At 34.0% G+C, this 22,244-nt stretch overlaps 1 protein-coding gene across 1 annotated transcript in view; it reads right to left on the bottom strand.

Annotated features, from left to right (window-relative positions):
* Positions 1 to 14,942, bottom strand: part of LOC137930385 (uncharacterized) — a 31,059-nt gene extending 16,117 nt beyond the window's left edge. The window contains exon 1 of the mRNA XM_068773626.1: positions 14,766 to 14,942. The gene's annotated coding sequence lies outside the window, so the exon portion shown is untranslated. The remainder of the gene's footprint in view (positions 1 to 14,765) is intronic.
* Positions 14,943 to 22,244: the final 7,302 nt, after the last annotated feature.

Genomic DNA, 22,244 nt, shown 5'->3' with positions numbered 1-22,244 from the left:
CTTCCCCGGTAAAATAGTAAATAGCGGCCTCCTCCGGGAACCTCCGAGTTTAGACATTGACTAGACGCTCTGTTTCCTGCCACCTCAAACTCTCTATTAAGTACAACTGCACTAAAATTACAACCGAGTCACTTGTAGAAATTTCGGACATAGCGAAAGCCTCCTTGATATTATAGTAATATAAACATCATGGTATATGAAAAAACATATTGTTGTTTCAAGTAGATGTAAGAGTATATCAATTTAAGTTAACACAAGTTTCTCCTCCGATGTAGAGAAAAGTAAACAAAGTTTTAAAGCAATCAATTTATATTACGTAAACGAATCTCTATCTATAATGTAATGAATTTAAAATTCAAGACACGAATGCGAAAAAAGATATATGCGAAGAAATATTTTCAATCTTTGTCGCAAATGTATACATATAAATCAACATGTTGATATTAAATATTAGAGCATTTTGAAAGCGAAAGAAAGAGTTATACAATAATAGCGGTTCTACAAGATGATTGGTAACAGATGTAAAAGTTTTTAATGGTAGAATGTAGCTGATTTGTCAGAAAAAAAGTTTTTTTTTAGTTTTTGCTCCTATTTCCAAACATGTATAAACTATGTAATTCTATGTTACATTAGTTTATTTTTTCTATTAAAATGCTACAGGGCAATAATTACGGTTACGAAATCTGCAGGGACGGGTAGTAATAATAATTAATATTAATATGTAGTTTAGTCGGCTAATTTCGGATTCGTAGAGCACTATCTCTGTCCCACACTATGTGACGTTTTGTCAGTCGTGCGGCAGAGATAACGCTTTACAAAGACGAAATTAGACGAATGTCTCCTTCCAAAGGCCGATGTGCAATATTTATCGCCGGGTACTGTAATCCGAATTTTGTAAACGATTTTTCTTACCATGTCATCACTAAGTTATTTCTTAGTTTTTAAACCATTGATTTTTGGACAAAGTTTACCTTCTATTGCGGTAAAAAATAATTTAAAATGTCTTACTATTTTTTTGCGTTATTAATTATTTCTAAAACCATTGATCGCACTAGCGCATAATTAATTGATATTTATACATACCCTTTAAAGATTTTACACCTATAACCAATCGCCATTTTTATTTTTTATTTTATTTTATAGCCACCTGTAATTCTCTGCGGCCAATTGGCAGAGAGATTTTATTTTGATTACATTTAATATCAATTCTAATTTTTACATTTTTCCATCGTTTACGCCGACTTTTACAAACAAATCTACACAAAAGAAGTACACGTGAATGCATGTACAATATTATATCCTTTACAGCATATTTAAAACTATGATGAAGTTAATCCTTTCCACTCCAAGGCTGTTATGTAGCATCGATAAAATTTAATTGAATTACAGCATCTTGCGATTCTAGAATATGTTTCATTCATTCGTGATTCAAACATTTTAGTAACAAAAACCTTTCCTGTTTTAAAATTTTCCGCAAAAAGAAGTATAACACCATGTCGAGTATCACTCGACAGTGGAGCTTGCGGAACAAAATCAGTGTCGAGTGAAACTCGACATTGGAGTGGAAAGGGTTAAACTTTGGTAATACTCGCTGTACCAGGCCGAGTCGGACTGGCAATCCAGTCCTGGTACAAGGCCGGCTTTCTTTATACCCCTAATGTCACCTACATCTGACTCGCAAACAATAGAGTCCAACATACGTGCAACACCATGTATATGCGTAAAAATTTGATTTATATTTAATTAATTTCATTTTTCATTGTTTCGATTTGGTCTAGAGAATGTAGGATTATGAAAAACTGTCAGATCTTTTTCGTCCAGATGTTTAGCATTTTAAATTGATAATGCCCGATATGGACAAATGAATTCGATGACTTGCTTTTATTGAAATATTAATAAAACACAGGGCAATGACCCTTATTTAACGGTTCATGTGTCGCCGAGGAAAAAGCTAAAGAGTGTTATTTTTCGTAAATATCCACGTTGAATATTAAGCAATCGTTTATGCGATAAGATCGACGGGTAAACTCTTTGATATATCGTCTTTCGCTCTAATAATTTCGTGCATTTACATAAATATTCATTATTATTTCGCTACGCGGCCTTCAAAGATAGAAGAGTGCGATTAAAAATCAAATAGCTTCGCATTACTGTGCGTCCCTTTCTAACTCGGTCACGAGTGCAACAAACAAAGCATTATAAACTGCCAGCGTTATATCGTTCGGATAGTGCAATAGCATGAGGCAAGCGCACTTCGATCGACAATAATAACATAGTTTTACTTATAATCTTAATACCTAAAGTATATACTTACAGATATATACGTTATTCATATTACAATTGACTTGACTTGTGCGATATTATATACTTTATATTGTTTTTGCTAACCTTACATAGCTAAAGAATATCGCTTAGCTTTTATATAAAAAGATCTGTCGTGCATTGCGACCAAAATGGGTGACGGGTTCGCCGGCGTTGAAGGAACGGGAGAGGAATATAAATATTATATGTCAATATTTATAATTTGATAATTCTATCCTGTAAGTATGACTTAATGTGATCACTTATTACGTCTTAAAAGGAATGTAAGTAGACCCCAATTTGATAGAAAGTGGAATAAAATTGAGCTCCCATATAATGGTATCCTTCGAGTTAAAACAACTAATATTACAACTTGCGCTCTGATATAGTTGTAGTGTTTAATGGCGTTACCTTGCGGAAGTCCATCCTAAGCAAGAAAAGGACCAATATCTAGCTAGTGCGGAAGTGGCTAGATATTGGTCCTTTTCTTGCATAGTTGTAGTGATAATCATTTCAGCTGGACATATCCCCAGAGATTACTAATACAATCGGTTAGAAGCGACTTTGTTAAGATGGTATAAATACGCTGGAAGTGTAGACGAACGAAAGTAAGCGAATTGATAATTTCAAGTGGCAGTTGGCAGGTTACTGCCACTTGAACTGAAACTTGGCGATAGCGTATATAAAATGTGGTCAGTGTGACCTTTAGGTTCTAGAGTGGCAAGCGCAGCATAGGAACCTTCTCACAACGCAGGATATAAGCTACCAACCTATTGGAGATCTACCGAGTACGTTATCTACAGCAGTGGCCGTTCGACAGCTGAACGGATGATGAAAATCACAAACAATCAAAAGTCAATACAGTCGTTAAATTCGACGTGTCGTTATCATTGTCTTATCGGGGCATACATAATAAACTTTACGTCATATTAATTGCAATGGAGTGGGCTAATACACGTATTGTCTTACAGAAAAGGCGCGAGAGCTGAACTGTCTGAAACAAAGGAAAGAAGTAGGTGCTATATAGTTGTTCCGGCAATGTTCATTGTAGTTTCAAATATATATAAAATGAATGTTTGTCTGTATGTCCTTTATAGAATCGTAAACTATACATTTAATCATATAACGATCTTTGGCAAAATTGTTATGCATGCGCCCACAAAGGTTTCTACGTTAATATGGCCAATTTTCGACAGATGGCGTCACTGTTATTCCAATGTATTTTAAATATTACCGTGACAGTTCGTGCTGATTTTAATTGAAACGAAAACAGCGAACGAGTGATGGAGTTTTGATGATATGGGTCATGTAAGTTTATATGTAAATTGTGAAATACATATCCTTCTCATATAATTAAATGAAAACGAAAAAAAGCTAAGTAAAGTACATATTTTCTTGTTAAATTTCACGCGGAGGAGTAGTGAGGCACAGCTAGTTAAGAATAAATTTCAAATGAAAGTGTAGTTTGCGAACTTTCGATGTACAGTATATACAAAACCATAAAAATAAGTTATATATATAATTATGCTACATAACGTGTTTATGTGTGCATATTAATCATTGCAGTATTGCTTCTCCTTACAAGGTCGACATGACCTTGCTAAAGTCGTCAGAAATCACTAGATATAGACCGCTATGTAGCGAATGTCTTATGGCTTAACCCTTTCCACTCCAATGTCGAGTGTCACTCGACACTGATTTTATTCCACAAGCTCCACTGTCGAGTGATACTCGACATGGTGTTATACTTTTTTTTGCGGAAAATTTTAAAACAGGAAAGATTTTTGTTACTAAAATGTTTGAATCACCAATAAATGAAACATATTCTAGAATCGCAAGATACTATAATTCAATTAAATTTTATCGATGCTACATAACAGCCTTGGAGTGGAAAGGGTTAAGTGATGATGACAGATTTAAACAGCGCAAGGAACCTTACAAGTCAAAGTGACAATTGCATCAATTTCAATAACTCAATAGTAATAATCTAAAATTATGTTTATAATGGTTTTTGTTAACAATAATCACCGCTGAAGGCTCTATCTAGGCATAAGTGCCTACATTAGAATATTCCATTCATTCATAACTAATGGAGAATATTTTTTTATTCAATACGAGATTCGCCCGCGACTTCGCCTGAAATCATACAAAAAATATTTAGTTTATTTACTTTTTTTCCTTTTAGATTTTTTTATAAAATAAAAGATACTTAAGTTACTACTTATTACAACAGTTACCTGCCAGTATAAGTCTCGTCAAAATAGATTCAGAAATTTCAGAGATTAGCCGGAACAGACAGACAGACAAAAATATAAAAGAATGATTTTGATACATGTGCCATATATACGTATATTTTTACGTGCATGCAAAAAACCCTCCACACTCCAATTTTACCATTTTTAATTCTTATTTTAATGATTTTAATATTTGTGAATTTAAAAATGTAATTACAAACAAATAAACGTCTACGTGCATTAAACGTAACATTAGTGCACATACACACGCGCGCCCATGTGTATATAGTCTATAAGGTTAGTGTGTGTGAGAGAGAAAGAGAGAGAGAGAGAGCGTGTGTGACTATATAAATATAATAAATATGTGTATGTGTGGGTGTCGATGCATGTGATTGGTGCATAAAAGTTGTTTTTTTTTTTACTAATGTAAAAGTCACCTATGAGATTCATAAGAAAATGATTTTATTAATTTTCTTTTCATTTAAATCGAAAAACTTAGTTTTGGTCAAAACTTTAGAGACATTTTCATCACTTCATCGGTTTTTCCTAACACTGGTGTTCTTCATGCAAAAATGGTATAGCTGAAAATATAAAAAAGTTGGTATAAACCATCACGTGTTACTATAGTCAATTAAAATCCGTGGCTAGTAGAGATGTTTTTGTAGTTTACAATTACAATGACTCTCTTACGCGCTTACTTCAAATGTGAACACGGTTTTCTAATTTACTCTAATCTATTGTAATTAATGGATGAGAAATATTAAATAAAGTTTGCTCACACAGTTACATTTATTCAACGCTAGGAACTGAAATCGATTAAAGATTGCTACACATCCTGTGAACGCGGCTCAGAATTCGGAGGTCAGGTTTCAAACATTTAGATTTGTTTTCTGATAACGGCGTAGAATATAATTCTCACTTCTAAACAGTACTTCTGTAAAAGCGCATTGAAGGTCTAAACCTTCCATTGTACAAAGTACCTTTTAAAATATTAATGAATATTACTGATTATTTATTTTCGTTATTTTTATTCCTTTACATGACAAGTGATATATAAATAAGTAAGAAGATGAAGTATTTAATGGAATAAGGCATTACCTTGCGGAAGCCCATCCTAAGTAAGAAAAGGACCAATATTAGGCACTTCCGATCGATTAGTGCCTCTGTGTTTGGCACTAATCGGTGTAACATAACTCCTGAAGATGCCCCGAAGATGCAGTTGTGTTTTTTGCTGCACTTTGCGTTTTTACACTTATTATTTTGCTTACAATTAATTTTTATTTGTCTTTACAATTTTTCTCAAGTCTTATTTCGTTTTATTATATCCTTTACAATTTTTCTACACAGTTTTAGGAATGTAGATCCATAGCTTGGAATATCGGCAAAAAGTTGTCAGTTTATCGGTGTTCTATAGCATTGTTTCCGAACGTGGGGCCCAAAGTCCCATGGGTGGGCAATTCGAAAATGAAATCACAAGTTTAGTCCATTTACTTTAATATAAAAATAATGTATGTAACATAGTGAAGGTATCAAGTTAGTTACTACATAGCGAAGCAAATAGAACCACTCGCGCATGTCTATGGCCTTATTGCACACTATCGCAGGAAACGCATATTTGCGCTAATCACATGCCTACGTTTATGTAACGCACGCGCGACCGCTCCGCGTCTGGTAATTGCTAACGTTTTTACCGACCGTGAGTAATGGCTTCATGCAATGGTAGCTCAATAGTAAGGATTGAAACTTGCGATTGTGTGTCGCGGATTCGATTCTCGGGATAGTCATACATAATTCACACTTTGTGTATTAATTATATATGATTTGCCACTGCTCACAAATAAGTTTTCAGAGGATGGGCACCTGCGTTCTCTGCGTACTATAATACCACACAGCGATCGCCAACATGATGGTATATCTTCCCATAGATATTTTTGAAGGAGGCCTATGCGTAGCAGTGAGTGTCTATTACTTGGAACGACGATTAAAATCACTTACAGAATATGACATGTAGCTATTTTTATAATACCGCTAAGGAAATACTGAAAATATCGTATTATTCAGTCTCGCACTCTTTCTATATTACTCCAATTCTCGACAATTGTTAATTAAGTCTAAAAAACTTTAACTTAATCTATAAGTAGACTTTTTTATAACGAGTGTCTACTTAGGATAGGTTAAACTGGTGTAAGTTCGCGGTGAAAGGTACGAGTTAAGAGCAGTTTAAATATTTTATTTTGACAGGTATCACGTGGTTGTCTGCCTTTAAGAAGCTCAGAATAAAGAGACCGGACTTTATTCATATCCACAATCTCCTTTCATGTAGGAGCACAGACAATCAAGAGGAACTTATAGTTGTCGGCAAGGGACGGTAAGAGTATCAAAGGAAGGTTAACTACTCGATGGATTGTCGCAATTTCTACAGCCTCCAACACCAACGAGTAAATAGAAAAGAGTAAATAAAAAGTAAATAGAAAAGCCTAGAAAAAGATGGTGGAGTAGTCAGATACTCTCGTGTTAGGCCATGACCCACAGTCATGACACTGCGATAAAGAAGACCACACAGTCCAAAAGTCATTCATTTAAGTGGTTTCCGATTATATTAATAAAATCATTTATTTCTTTATACACGAAAATTATATGTACAAAGGTATGTCGCTTTTCAAGTGTACAAATATTAAAGACATCAAACCACGCATTGTAATGCGACAGTTTGCGACAGCGTTATTGTTGAAGCGAAGATGGATTAGTAATCATTTCTGCAGAATTCTGTATGTCCCATAAATCAACGTCAATCTATACTGTGTTAATATACATAAGTATTTGTTATTGGTTGTTAATGAACAGAAAAAGATATAGGTAAAGAAAAAAGGTACAGAGAGCGGTCTTAACCCTTAAATGCATAATGATGTAAAACTGTAATATACCACTTACACGTCAAATGAGTACTACACTTAAAGTAACTGCGTAGTGTTTTATACCTGCAACGTAAGGTTTTTTTTAATAATTAGGTATAAAAATATTATGTATATATTTTATTCTATTTTTCCCTGCAATATAGTATACTTATCTGCACGATATATATATTTTAAAAATATAAATAAAATTCATGCATTTAAGGGTTAACACATAACGAGTTTTCTTTAACATATATTTTCTATTTTGGTTAAAGTTTGATGCATTTACATAAGTGTAGTGATGTCTAAAAAGTGCACTTTTACGATAACCAGCTGCGGCCGGATGCAATCGACGTTGTTAGTTACCAGGCGGCCACCAGATGAACACAGGCGATAACAAAAAAACCAACAAATCGACCGACCATAGCAGATTAACGTCACGCTTGAACAACTATAAGTGTACTGACTGATTTAATGTATTTCTAAACAAAAGAATAGCTTTAATGTTACTTGAATATTTCATTTGTAGCGTACGAGTCATATCACATTGTACCGGCTATTAAAACTATTTAGATGAGTGTGTCAAGTTCTGGATAGTGAAAGAAATCTTGTCAATAACATATAGTTTAAACCCGAAAAATATTGTGTTTGATACATGTATGATAATGTACTGTTTGGTAGCCAAACATAGTTTTGTACCGATAAAGATATATACAGATTTATATAGGTAACGAGGAGAATCGCGAGGCCTTTCTAGAGTACTACAGAAGTGTCTTAAGAGAGACCATTAAAAGGAAGAAGTAGGCAATAAAACGAATGTGTTTTTATTGAGTTTATATTTTAAATACATGAATCTATGACATACGTAAAGAAAAAATTAAATTATGTATATATAGTAATAAATTTAAGAATACAAAGCGGAATAAAATGTAAACTTTGTAGTGCTCTAGTGAGAAGGCGATGAATGAAAGGAATGAAAGAAATTATGAAGAATAAAAAATGAATTTGATGAATTGATGAACTTTATACGGTAATAGAATTATTTATATTGGTTTAAATTTATGAAATTTATTCCATGGTTATTTAAACATATTACATGGAAGTATATATTTCATCGGATTAGTAAGCCGCGAAGCTAAAAGTAAATTATTCATTGGAGTAACTGGCTTTATATTTGCCTGTCACTTGTACTGTCACTATTCAATCAAATAAAAAAAAACAGACAGCTATCATTTCATAATTCGTTAAATAAAGCGGCAAAAGATTACCAATAATCGTAAATTTCCGTTTTGGGTCACTACAAACTATACATTATCTGTATCAACAGGAAAAATAACGTCATATTTGACAATTGACAGCTAAAAACGCGCAATTTTGTGTGCGTGTCTTATTGTGTCAATTTTTATTCTGTAACAAACACTGTACTAGTACAGGATATGCAACGTTTTATGATACAATTTATGATGGGTTTTTATACCCCATCTATAAAAGGTCTGTTTGGGTTTTTGCAAGTAACAGGTGGCACAAAAGTAATGTCATTATGTGAAAGTGATTTAATTTTTATAAATGGCGCCAAATATCACTCTGTTTTATCATTTATGATGTAGATACATGGAGAATTAGTTGTCAACATGCAATGCGTTCTATATTGACATTACTGTTGCACCTCCTGCTATTTACTATAAATGCACTGTCCAAATATCTATTTATAGCTTTCGTAATTTCTCTTGTAATAATTTACGATATTACATAATGCATTTTTTAAATATATTCTAGTTAATCTCGTCTATTATGCACGCGTTCCTTAGCTTTTTAATTTTAACTTAATTAGTAACACAGTGTAAATTTAATAAAATAAACACTTACTAATTTTTTAAGGTATGTCTCCATTTAACATATAAATTTAGGAGAGCAAACTAAATGCACTGGTCTATTCAAAACATCAGCTAAATCCGAACTGTAATGAGTACGAGTATATCATGTCAGGTTAAAAGAAATAAAAAAGAAATCCAAATGATTAATCTTGGATTAAAGTGGACCAATTCGCAGAACCCCCCGGAGCGAAATCGGAATAGCCCAAATGCACGCGCTCGTCCGACACACGTGTGAGTGATTAAAAGATTTTGAAATAAATTGTATGACAGTAGATACAGATAAAAAATATATATTTAATCTGTAATATTATTGTGACAACTTATTAGTCATATTGCTTAAGGTTTCCGTAATTATAAATCTACAATTGATAGTAGATACGAGAAATTTTTGATGTTAACATATAAATCATGTAATATACTGATTGAATACACGACAGACTTTTTTTTCTTCGAGTGAAACGAAATTAACTACACAATGAAAGTGAATAAGTACAGCGACTATAATTAGAGAATTAAGCGCAATTGAGGAGGTGTCACAACTTAAGCACGAACCATAGGATATGAAACATCTCACAAGATATAATAGTAGTGTACCAAAAAACGTACAAAGCAAATAAAACGGAACTTTCTCCGGTCCGTGGTCACGGGCACGATCTTCGCTTCGTACCGCAATTCTTAATTCGTACCAGTTTCGTAACCGGTCCGCGGTTAGCTAATCGATTCTCTGACAATTATTTAAACGATTGTAATATTACGCCTATCGTCAATGTTGTCATCGTGTTACAATTAATCGATATTACATACCATTGTGTAATTAAAATCGATATGTATTTGATTATATTGTAGTAATGGTAATCGATTCTTACTCAAGTAATTTACTCTTGCAACGAAATTAACTTTTCATATGAAAATCAATCTTCAGGTGAAGCAAGGCTTGGCAGGCGGGTTGGCGATCGCAGTGTGATTTTATGGTACGCAGAGGATGGTGCTGCCCATCTTCTAGAAACTTATTTGTAAGCAGTAGCAATCCTATGTAATTAATGCATAAGTGTGAATTACATAGGATTGAATGCCGAAAACCAAACCCGCGACCATCGATCGAAAATCTCAGTCTTTTATGCTGATCTATATTAATTATTTAATTTAATAAATATCTAATAAATACTCCTTGTAGCATCTTACGTAAAACCAACATGGCCGGTCGCACCAAAAAAATAAAAAAATAAATAAAGAGTCCTAATAATTTGCCGACGACGTAAACCTCCTGTATTACGTGCCTTAGCATCGAATTAACGGTCGCTATTCTTATCGCTATCCGCACGATCTTAGGATCAAGCTCTAACTAAGCCTAGATTAGATAACAAATTACGATGTAAATGCACACACACGCGTGATTATTAACTAATCTTATATATCTTTAGCAGCGTCGCCATCAGTCGTCATCTTTTATTGTAGAATAAAGCGATCTTATATGTTATAATACTGATCAGAAAGTAAGACGAATTTGATTACGAAATGTAAATTCTTTATTTATTCTTACAAATTATTTTAATCCCATTTAAAATAATCTCCGTCTGATAAATCGCACTCTTGACAACGCTTTTTTCATTCCTCGAAACAGTCGGAATAGTCTAATTTCTTCAAGACCTTCTTCGATTTGATTTTATCTCCACAACCGTGTCAAAACGGCGTATCTGCATGTCCTTTTGGATTTGCTGAACAGTCGACAAGTCGCTCGAATCCAAATCAGGCAGATACGGTGAACAGTGATAACAGTCAAGTTTTAGACAAAAAAGTCGCGAAGAACCAATGCATTAAGACATGTTGCATTACCGTGATGCCACAAAACATCGTTCATAATGTTTTGGGTTGAACCAAATGATATTCCAATACTATTAGTGAGGTGTCTAATTGTTGATCGACTATTTACAACCACCGAATCTTTGATTTTTTGGACGCTACTTTTTTATCGCAGTAGTTGTTTTTGCATGTAGTTTGTTAGTTCAGTCTTTTGTCTAATAAGACCAGGCTATCCACAACATGCTAGCAACGAATCCTAAGGATCGGTAAGCGCAACATTTGACTTCCACCATAATAAATACTGTCTCTTTAAATTTTATATGTTGTTATATTCTATATTTTAAATGTTAACCTGTGTAATCTTTTTAGGAGACATAAAAGAAAAAGAACTTCTCATTCAGGAAACTAGCACTTCTTTGAATTTTGTGGTTCCGTGACCGCTACCAGAAAAAAAATTGTATCTTTTAAAATTTAATAGTTATTGATATAACTTAATAAAACATTATACGTAATTAATAAGAATATTATCACGCATATAAATAAACAGGACTTCCCAGACGAGTATGACGTAGGTGGATTTGAGACATCTGTTGACTGTCTTCTATAGTACGAGTAAGATGCATACAGTTGTAGCGTTCACTTGAGAACGCTACATATTACTGGCCACTGCGACCATAATACTTTTAAAACCGTTTAGTTATTCTTTAGCATTCGAAATTCAAATTTAAATTCGAACGCAGATTTAAATTCAAACGCCAACAGTGAGCTAAGAGTTATAATTCCTTTTTTAAACATTGGAAGTTTTAAAAGAACTTATTGATCGTCAACTTATGTTATTAATCTATTTTATTTTTGATTCTACTATACTTCGGTGTATAGGTGTTATAGTTGGAGAAGATGCATGAATAAACTCCACGTCAACACATATTTTAATAAAGTTTTATGTATATACACTATATCAGATATAGCCTGAATGAAATCAAAATAATCAGGCGACAACACTGCCAAGATTTCTTGTCATTTAAATATTCGTTTATTGAACTGCATGCTTTTTGGTCCATATTTCGCTTTCAATGTACTTGAGACAAAATTGTAAATATAACACGATTGTAAATATTCATTTTATATATAATATATTTATATAATATACACTATATATATCATACCTGGCTTTCTTTTCCATCGCTATTAAAGAATGAACACCCATGCACTTATTTCATGATTAAGAAAAGGACCAATATTTAGCCACTTCCGCACATGGATGATATTCTTATATACTGGACAGGTACAAGGCAAGACTTGGACATTTTTGTAAGTAATTTAAATACATTTCTTCCAAAAATTAAGTTTAAATTGGAACTTGAAAATAACAATGCAATTAACTTTCTTGATATCACGATCACTAGGAAACATTGTCAGCATGTTTTTGAGGTATATAAAAAACCGACTAATACGGATCTGGTGATTCCATCCTCTTCCTGTCACCCATGGCAAATGTGCAGAAGTGGCTAAATATTGGTCCTTTTCTTACTTAAGATGGACTTCTGCGAGGTAACGCCTGATTCCATTAAATACTTATTTCATGATGTCTTACCGCCACTCGAGCAGTGGTCCCCGGTAGCTCAGCGGTAGACGACTCAGTCTTGCTATTAGTCACGGGTTCGATTACCGGGGTACAATCATATCTAATTCTCACTTTGTGCATTAATTATATAAGATTGCCACTGCTCACAAATAAGTTGCCAGAGGATAGACGACTGCCAAGTACAGTGTATATGGTATATACCCCCATAGATATCTCTGTCGGAGGCGTTTGGTTTGCAATGGGCGTCTATAAGCTGAAATGACGACGACGACTTAATGTTACTAATAATAATTATAACTATAATTATTTTATAATTACCAGTATCAAAAATAAAATATTAAAAAAAAATACAAATGCGTAACGATGTACCCGAAGTGATAAACCATTATCATCAAGTTGAATGCAATAATATTTATAATTATACATATTTTTCAGTTTTTAATGGTATTCTCTTAGTCCGAACTAAAAAGGTAATAAAAATATTGTAGATACTGCCTTTGATATAAGGCGCACTTGGAATTATGACGTCATGCTGTAGAACGGCAGTAAATTAAGTAATGATAATATACGAGTACATTACATTATTTAATAATTCAGAGTTATTTAATTGGTTCGGACACAATTTTTTTTAAATGTCTTTACATCTCCATTTAAAAAAAAATATTACTCCTGTGCTAACTTACAGTACCCGGCGATAAATATTGCACATCGACCTTTGGAAAGAGACAATCGGTAAATTTCGGCTTCGTAGAGCGTTATCTCTGTCGCACTAAATACGACTGACAAAACGTCACATAGATGGTAAGGGACAGAGATAATGCTCTACGAAGCCGAAATTAGCCGATTGTGTTTTTCCAAAAGTCGATGTGCATTATTTATCGCCGGGTATCGATAACGTTATAAAGCAATCTGTACAGCTTATAGATGGACTGTAATCGGTTCGTTTGTTTTTATAGGTCTCTCATTACTGCCCAAATGGCATTTGCAGATTCCGCGGGTATGAGGTGGCAGGACGTAGAGTGCTAAAGAAGAAAGAGAGTCTAAAACCTCTTTTGAAGTAACGAATCTCGGGCTCTACCGGAGGAGCCTTGCTCGGGCTGACCCTATTCACTATTTTACAAGTTTTGGATACCGCCGAGCTCTTATATTGGTGAACGGTTTACGGAGTGACTAAGTTCAAGGGCCTCCACGAGTGGACCTCGGTTTGGGCTGTTCTGTTGTTAGCATTCCGACAAAAGTTCCGGTCCGGTCATCTCTAACCGTCAAAGAGGCCAAATGTCTGTTATATATCCTGTCTACTGCCATTTCAACTTGCCACTGGATTAAATCAGTTATTTTGGTTCTTCTACAGATCTCTTTCCTTATTCGATCCCATAAAAAAATCTCGTGCATAGCCTTACCCATGTATCATTAATTCATTATTAACTAGAATTCTTTTTTTTTCTAACTTTTCTTTAACTGTCTTTTGATAGATTTCCGGTACCGGGTACTTTTTACTTGTTACACGGTATGTAATACAATGGAGTTATTGTCATAACGAATGTACACATTCACACTTTTTTGTTGTGTGTGTGTGCATACGGGTGTGTGCGTGTGTAACGTGTTCCTGTGGACATCCTGCGATCTAAACTTTTGTGTCGATATACGTTTGCAAAGGATAACATTCAGGAGTTAAAAACAATGATAACTTTATAAAGCTTTTTTTTATTATTCTGTATTAATAGTATAAACAATTCCCTATGAATTAATAATGAAAGCGTTAATTTACTAATTGATTTGTAACACGAAAGAGAGACAAAAACAAATTATGTACTGAACATATATTTTCAATTCATCAACGTACATACATGTTCATTTGAATTCAATTAGTCGAAACGTTCGAGCAAATATTAATGTTTATTTTGATGCATTTGCACACTAAATTATTTGTCTTTGTCAGCGTGTTAGTTAAAACACATTACTTCATATAATAGATGTCAGTGAACTTGTTCAAGTCTGAATGGTCAATGGAACTTAGATATCTTCCGCATTATCTGCACGATAAATATGTATATATATTAGTAATAAAAAAACAAACCTTTAAACGGAGCGAGCGTGTAAAATCCAATGAATAACACAATTCACATCACAACGAGATAAAACTAATTCGCGACAAACAACAGTCACTATTCCGTTAATGTAGTCATGTTATTATTAGCTACCATGTGTCTCAGCGGGGGAATACGAGAGCGCACCGACCGCACGTCCGCCCTCGTCGACGGTTGCACTGCGACTGACCGCCGTGACCCAGTGGCGGCTGGCTCGGACGGTACCACTAGGCCTACCTGCGTTAATTCTTTACCAGCCCGCCTTCATCCGATTAAGTTGGGTCGTTAGCTTGGAAACAATGAGCAACAACAAATGCGACCAACCTGCTCGTGTAATAGCTTTAGTGAAGGTCATCGGAATCGTTTATTGTGAAGTCGAGGAATTTCAGAAATAATAATATGACTTTTGCACTTTCCAACTTATTTTAGCTTTACCGACATTTTTATTTTTGAATAATGTATATTATATATTCAGAGGTATTATATGACGGTGTAAATATCACACAATTTTTTTTTAATAACTATGAAACAAAAACAGGTCGAAAAGGTTTATTAATAAATTACTTTTCTCAATAAGTACTTGTTTAGAGTTCAAGTAGCAATGTATTTTAAATTTCTTTAATATTATACACTTGTCTTCTATACCATTCATTCCTATCGAGGACAATATCGCCTCTTAAAGGACATAGATTCTTTTATTACCTGACCGAAAGGTAAACTAGGATATTTAGATACCTGCCTATTGTCATAAATAAACTATTTGTCAAGTTAAGAATAAATCTTTCATATCATCTTAACTTTTAGCAGTCTGAATGAAATGTTTTTAATATATGTTTATATACCACTTATTTTCAATTCCATTGCATTCTAAAATTACGTTAAATTACCACGAGAAGCACTATTAAAAATAAAGAGAACGAATTTATAATTTGTGATTATTAGAAGGTAATAGACAGACAAATAAAATTGGTATTTTTGTAGTCTGTGGAAGTACATGAAAGGTTTTTATTACACTGTCACTTCGAGTAGCTATTTCAATTTAAGTCTATGATGTACATTTTTGTGAAGTGGCAATAAGAGGCATATTGATCGAGAAAACGACGGTCGTTGGGGCCTAAAGTTAGGCACTCTGATGGACTAACTTAAGTGAAGGTCAGAAAAAGTAAGAAAAGGTCCAATATTTAGCCACTTCCGCATATGCAGTGGTAGTCGTGCAATGAAATGCACCGCCCTCCAGCCCGCTGATAAATGCGTATGCGGCAAACAATGCGAATCACACAACCGTCACCACCAAATTACTCAACACGTGTTTCACCCCTCCACGGGGCATCTTCAGGAGTTATGTTACACCGATTAGTGCCAAACACAGAGTTTAACTACCACTGCATGTGCGGAAGTGGCTAAATATTGGTCCTTTTCTTACTTAGGATGGACTTCCGCGAGGTAAAGCCTGATTCCATTAAATATTTAAGTCAAGGTCGCCGGAGGTCAGATATGGGCACCGCGAGACCTGTCACCTGCCTATGCCTTGCAGTGGGCGTCAGTTGTGATGGTGATGTAAATATTAATCTACGATCGTAACTGTACTTTAAACGAAGCGTCTTCAATTGGTTACAAGCATTCTATGTCCACAATGGTGTTAGTAGTATCGACTACAATACAATGTTTTGCCAACGAAATCTATCCTTAACCTCGTCGCAACAATAGCGTTTGAATAATGGACAATGATATAGGAATCCATGCCATCACCGTCATTCATAGACAACTGTAGTCTATGCATTTTCATTTCCGAATAAGCACTGACTTTCAATGTAAAATTATATTATCTACTTATGTGGGATTGTCAAACTAAAGGCTGTGGTCCCAAACACAAGGTTTTATATTATTCTTAACAGCGTAACAATCTTTTTATTCTATATTTCATGAAATTACATCGACTTGACAATTACACAATAATTGACGACAAACACAACAAGGGCTAACCGGGTTCGTCTTTTTAGTCTGTGTGGGCGTGCAAAAGAAATAATCCTACATAGAGAAAAGTTGCACAAATAAACTTTAAAGCATATATAGAATGTGTAAGAAAATATTATGTGATATATATATAAATATATATATATATATGTATATATATTTATATATAATTATGTGTGTGGGTGTGTATGTGTAATATAAATAATATAAAAGTAGTTATTTTAAATTAGAGAACCATAGAAATCGTTCACGAATTTGTTCTTTAATGCACATAGATTGACACCAAAAACGTCAAATTCTGAAGATAAAGTTTAAAGATGAAATACAATAACTCAACAATGGAACTTTTAACAGAACTATTATTGATCGTCAGCTTATTCTTTTTTTAATCTATTTTATTTTTGACTCTACTCTGCTTCGCAAGGTGTTATAGTTGTGGAGATAGTGCAAGAAGATACTCCACAACAACACATCTTTTAATGATTTTTTATGTATACACTATATCAGACATATCCTAAATGAAATCGAAATAATCAGGCGAAATCACTGCCAAAGACCCATACCATTTAAATATTCGTTTATTAAATAACAAGCTTTGTCTTATTCTTTGACAACAAAAATAATCTATTTCGTACATATACAATTCCACTAGTATATAAAGATATACAAGACAGATATACATTTAGATTTCCGTTATTGGTAACCAGCTTGGTAGACCTTGAACCTGATGCATCTTTGTGATACGATTACTTCAGTATCCACAGATGGTTTAATACAATTAATTATTGTTACAAAATATTTGTAAGTGGGAGTGGGTTCATTTACCATCACTACTAATGATCTATTTCTGGCGAAAAAATTGAATAATAAAAGGCGACAGAGTGAAGCCATTTACGCGCAACAGAAACGTGGTATAAATCGAAGTCGGTCAGTAGAACAATGCGGTATATAAAGGTTCGTTGTTTCAAATAACAATGTTCATAATGGAATTGGTTTTGATGTAATGTCAACTTTTGTATCGTCTACGCAAGCGGTTGATTACTGCAGCTATAGCCGTGGGCTGGAAGGTGATTTGGAACGAGACACATTCTAAAATATATTAGTATCATGACAAAACATGGCGTGAAACAAACGCAATATCGCTGAGTAGAAACAACTGTTGAGACAAAAAGACATCACGACAAAAATTTATTATAAGAATTGCTTCATGTTTATGTAATATGTACCTTTTATTTTTACATAGTATAAAAACAAAGGTACATATTAATATTAAACAAAAAGTACAACCATCTGAATTTGTTGTGGGCTCTTCCCGAATCTTGGCGTATTTAGAACCCTCAAAATTGTAGGTCAAATTATGCCAATAAAGGGGATCACAATTCTGATCAACGCAGGTCAAATATGGAATAATCTGCTGGCTTCCTTATTCCTTATAGAATTAACCCGGGTCTCTTCAAAGTCATGTGTTGCATCTTCAACCATATTATCGTTTTCCAACAGGAAAGTTAGTGGTCAAAGGCGAACTGGCTGGAATAATTTTTTTTTCTAATTTTATTTAATTTGGTTTCATCTATTATTTTCACAGTTAATGATTATATGTATATAAGATGAATAAATGAATGAATTGATGTGGATACCGTCAGTGCTTGTTTTTAGTTTCCACCTCTTCTTATTAAAATTGCCATCTTTTTGCGGTCTGCGACCATCACGGAAAGCTTAATCTTTGACATCGCGGCTCTGAATATCGAACGGTTGGTCATTCAAAACCATTGATGTAAGTTTTTCAGCCAAGTTATTCGTTTTCCTATTCGTTAATCTTACAATAAGTTAAGTTGTTTCCACAGCTTATTTTAAATATTAGCATAGAAAGTACGAAGCGAGATCAGAATACAAGAAGAAGGTTGTATCGAACTTCTCGCATTAATTTCAGTAATTACGCACAATGAGCAACTCGTCTGTTGCATATTTAGTGTTCTATATAAACACTGGCAGCTTTCTTTGGAAACCGGTGAGAGGTGTGAAGCTGTTTGTTAACTAAAATAAAATAGTCAATGCTGCCAACTTTCCACTCTTACATTTTAAATTTACATTCTGTTCTTTTTTTAATTTTCATACTTTCGCTAGGGGGCCATCACACTATCATCTTTCTAACCGTAGACATCCACATCTAGACGTAAATCTCCCCTATAGATTTCCAAAAAAACCAGTTGACAGCGACATGTATTCTGCATTTTCAAATGACCACAACAAGGTTTTTTTATCGTCACCATTATTGGGGACTTTATGTACATCCCTATCCTGTTTTGAGAAAAGGCATTACATTTTTAACATTCAGTTCGTTGCCTTATTTTATAAAAGTTATCACATTTTTTTTTAATTTCCGAGACTGACCGGATATTACTACGCTCTATGTCTTGATCTAATTTTAATTTATTATTAGTATGTAAATATTTTCCTAAGTTCCCGTTAGGTGAACTGATGATGTAGTCAAGATTGTGGGGAGTCTGGAGACTAGATGCGGATAGTGCAGGACCGGACATCGTGACTTTGGGGGGGGGGGGCTATACAGTGGCCGTCCATCGGCTGAAAAGAAGAAGTATTTATGTCAACCTACCTTATAAATTACTTATCTTAGTTTTTAAATTAAAATGCCTGCCCACTATAATATCACAAAACGCTACTGACGTCGAATGTTTTTGTCGAGCCACCGTGACTGTTAGATCTGTGAACCAGATAACTTGCATGCGATCGCATACGTCGCTTCATGTTCCTGGTCACAACTTCCGTGTTAACTTCTGATTATTTTAATTTCTACAACAGTTATTCAGGGTGATAGACTAGTGGAAGGTAGTAGGTTTGATTACAGGTAAACGATACAATTATGTTAGTTATACAACATTGTCACTGCTCGTAAAATATCTTTATTCGAGCAGACCCTTAATTCCGTTTTTGAATTCTCAATTAACATAAGCAGAAAGCTGCCACCGGCTCGGAACACTGATCTCTTAAGAAGAGGCGGCGAGAAACTCACTAGTCGCTTTTTGAAATGGAAGTTAATAATTTTTCATGTGTATATTACAACAACTAAGTAAACAGTCAACAAAGTTCAATTACCAAAAAACTCTTGAATATTATAAAAATTATATAATTATATACTTTTGATTTATGGTTCAAAACTACGAAAAAGAAGGTATAATATGTTACTTATTCTCGGTTGAAGTTGTTGCTGTTAGTCCCCGGACTGGGGATGCCTGGGCTTTTACAGCTTTATCGGTACTGAGTTCACGGTGCAGAAGGGTCCGTGAACTTAAATTTAAGATATGTTGTAGAACTTTGTTATATATACGTACACTGAAACCCATGAAGGATGTGTAAACCTTTTTTAAAAGAAAATCAACATATTCTAGAATCAAATATAAAAATACAGTTTTAGAAAATTTCCTTGTATTCCACTAACAGCTTAAAAATGTCTTTAATTGACCTGAATGCTTCGGCGGTTTGAGTCATGATTCTTTTTGTGCTGCTGTTGTGTTCTATGTTACACTTCTGACAAAAATGCTAGATTTGGCCGCCCCCATAAAATTACAACAAAACCTGTTGGCAGTGGCCTGTATCCAATGTCATTACATTTTCAATTAATCTCAAAAATTAAAAAAAAAACTTCGTGTTCGGCATCATGATGTTGAAGAAACGTTAATTGTGTTCCGAAACGTAGAGGAATGTAATGTTATAATGTGAACGTGACTTAAGTTTTACAAATGGCGCCAAATGTCACTTTGCTTTGACATTTATGATGTAGATATATAGAGAATTAGTTGTCAACAAGCGATGGAGTACATGTAAAAATTAAGATACGTTCACATTATGATATTGCTTTAGCACAAATTATAATATATAAAGAAATAAAACAATATGAAAAAAAAAACAAAAAAGAGTAAAGAACAAAGATAGTAAAATAGGAAACAACAGTGATAAATAGGTGTGATATTAAATATAAATTAAATGCGATATAGACAGTAAGAAAATAAACAAATCGTTAAACATATGTATGAAAGCGAAAGAATAAAAAATCAAAGGTAATAAATGTAAAATAGTAGAACCCTGGAGGGAAGGTGAAGGAAGTGAGGCGATGTATGAAACGAATGAGAGATATTGTGAAGTAAATTAGATGAACGAATGAAAGACATTGAGAAAGACGAGAATTGAGTATGGGATCTGATTAAAATTATATGAAAAAAATATTACGTAAATAAAGACCCTGTCCACACATGACAGGTTTAAACGAGAGCCCCCAAAAACCACGCCATAAGAAAAAAATTATATGTACAATATGTCACTGTAAATGGCCTGTCTTGTGGATATAGCATTATGAATAAATGTACACATGGATCAATAGAGAATATTTTATCTGTGCACTTGTTATAAAACGTTTACTTATATTTTAAATAAAAATACTGGTAAGAAAGTAATTTAGACAGGTTTGTGTTATTAAAAGAAATAAACAGGTGTAACTGACAATGTCAATAGCAGTGAAAGGCGTCGTGTCCAAAGACGTATTCATACGTGAAAGAGTAGATCGATCGATGGCTATGTATGTGCGTCAGGTTGTGTTACAATTAAGGAAGCCGGTAAACGAACACGTGTAAGGCGTTAGGGTTTCCTTCTTTAAACGATTAACTGCCGATTACGAATGGTAACAAGTCTTCCCAACTTCAAATTCGATTTTTTAAAGCGTGAGTAGTGGTAAACCAAGGTAAGTAGTAAAGGGCTAAGACTTGCAACTGTAGGGTTCGGTTCCCAGAATCTAATCTTAAATAATTGACATTTTATAGTTGTGCGTTAATTATAACTGACGTCTACGGGCTACAAAGATGACGATTTCCACTAAGATCGTCGTGGGGTCGTCAAGCGTGGCTTTTTTTACATTCTTTCACCATCATTCCTCTACCATGTTCCTTTCACGAATTCGTGTGGGCTCTAACATGATCTGTCCATAGCAAATTTGAACAAAAAGACTTTCCATAAGGACGCCTATCATAAATTAATAATTATTCAGAAGAACGAAGAAGAAAAAAGATGACGACCACCGAGTAATTGTAGATAATTTAGTGATCACATACGGACATCAAGAGAAGAATGTCGAATGGACCCAAATTTAACTTATACAGAAATATAATTGAGTTATCTTTTTAATTAGTAGTTAGGAATCCCAAAGTCACTCAAAGGGCATTGGCATATGAATTAAAAAAGGGAAACAAAAATAAACAAAAAAAGCATCCTCAGAATTAAAAGCAGATAAAGTAAAACGAAAATATAGTCGCAGTTATTGGTCTAAACTATTTCGCTTATTGCAAGTATCAATCCGTAACGAGGCCATTTACGACGGGCCTCATAAGAATGCTAAATATCACCCAGAGAGGCAATGGAGTTTCGCTGTGAGACCTAATAAGATATGAGATCCACAGAAGACTCAAGATCACCGAAGTAGCTCGAAG

This window comes from Battus philenor, unplaced genomic scaffold (genome assembly GCF_028537555.1).
Source record: "Battus philenor isolate CCGP_79_NKW_IND1 unplaced genomic scaffold, ilBatPhil1.0.hap1 SCAF_6, whole genome shotgun sequence".
NCBI lineage: Eukaryota > Metazoa > Arthropoda > Insecta > Lepidoptera > Papilionidae > Battus > Battus philenor.
This window is presented reverse-complemented; position numbering and strand designations above follow the sequence as displayed.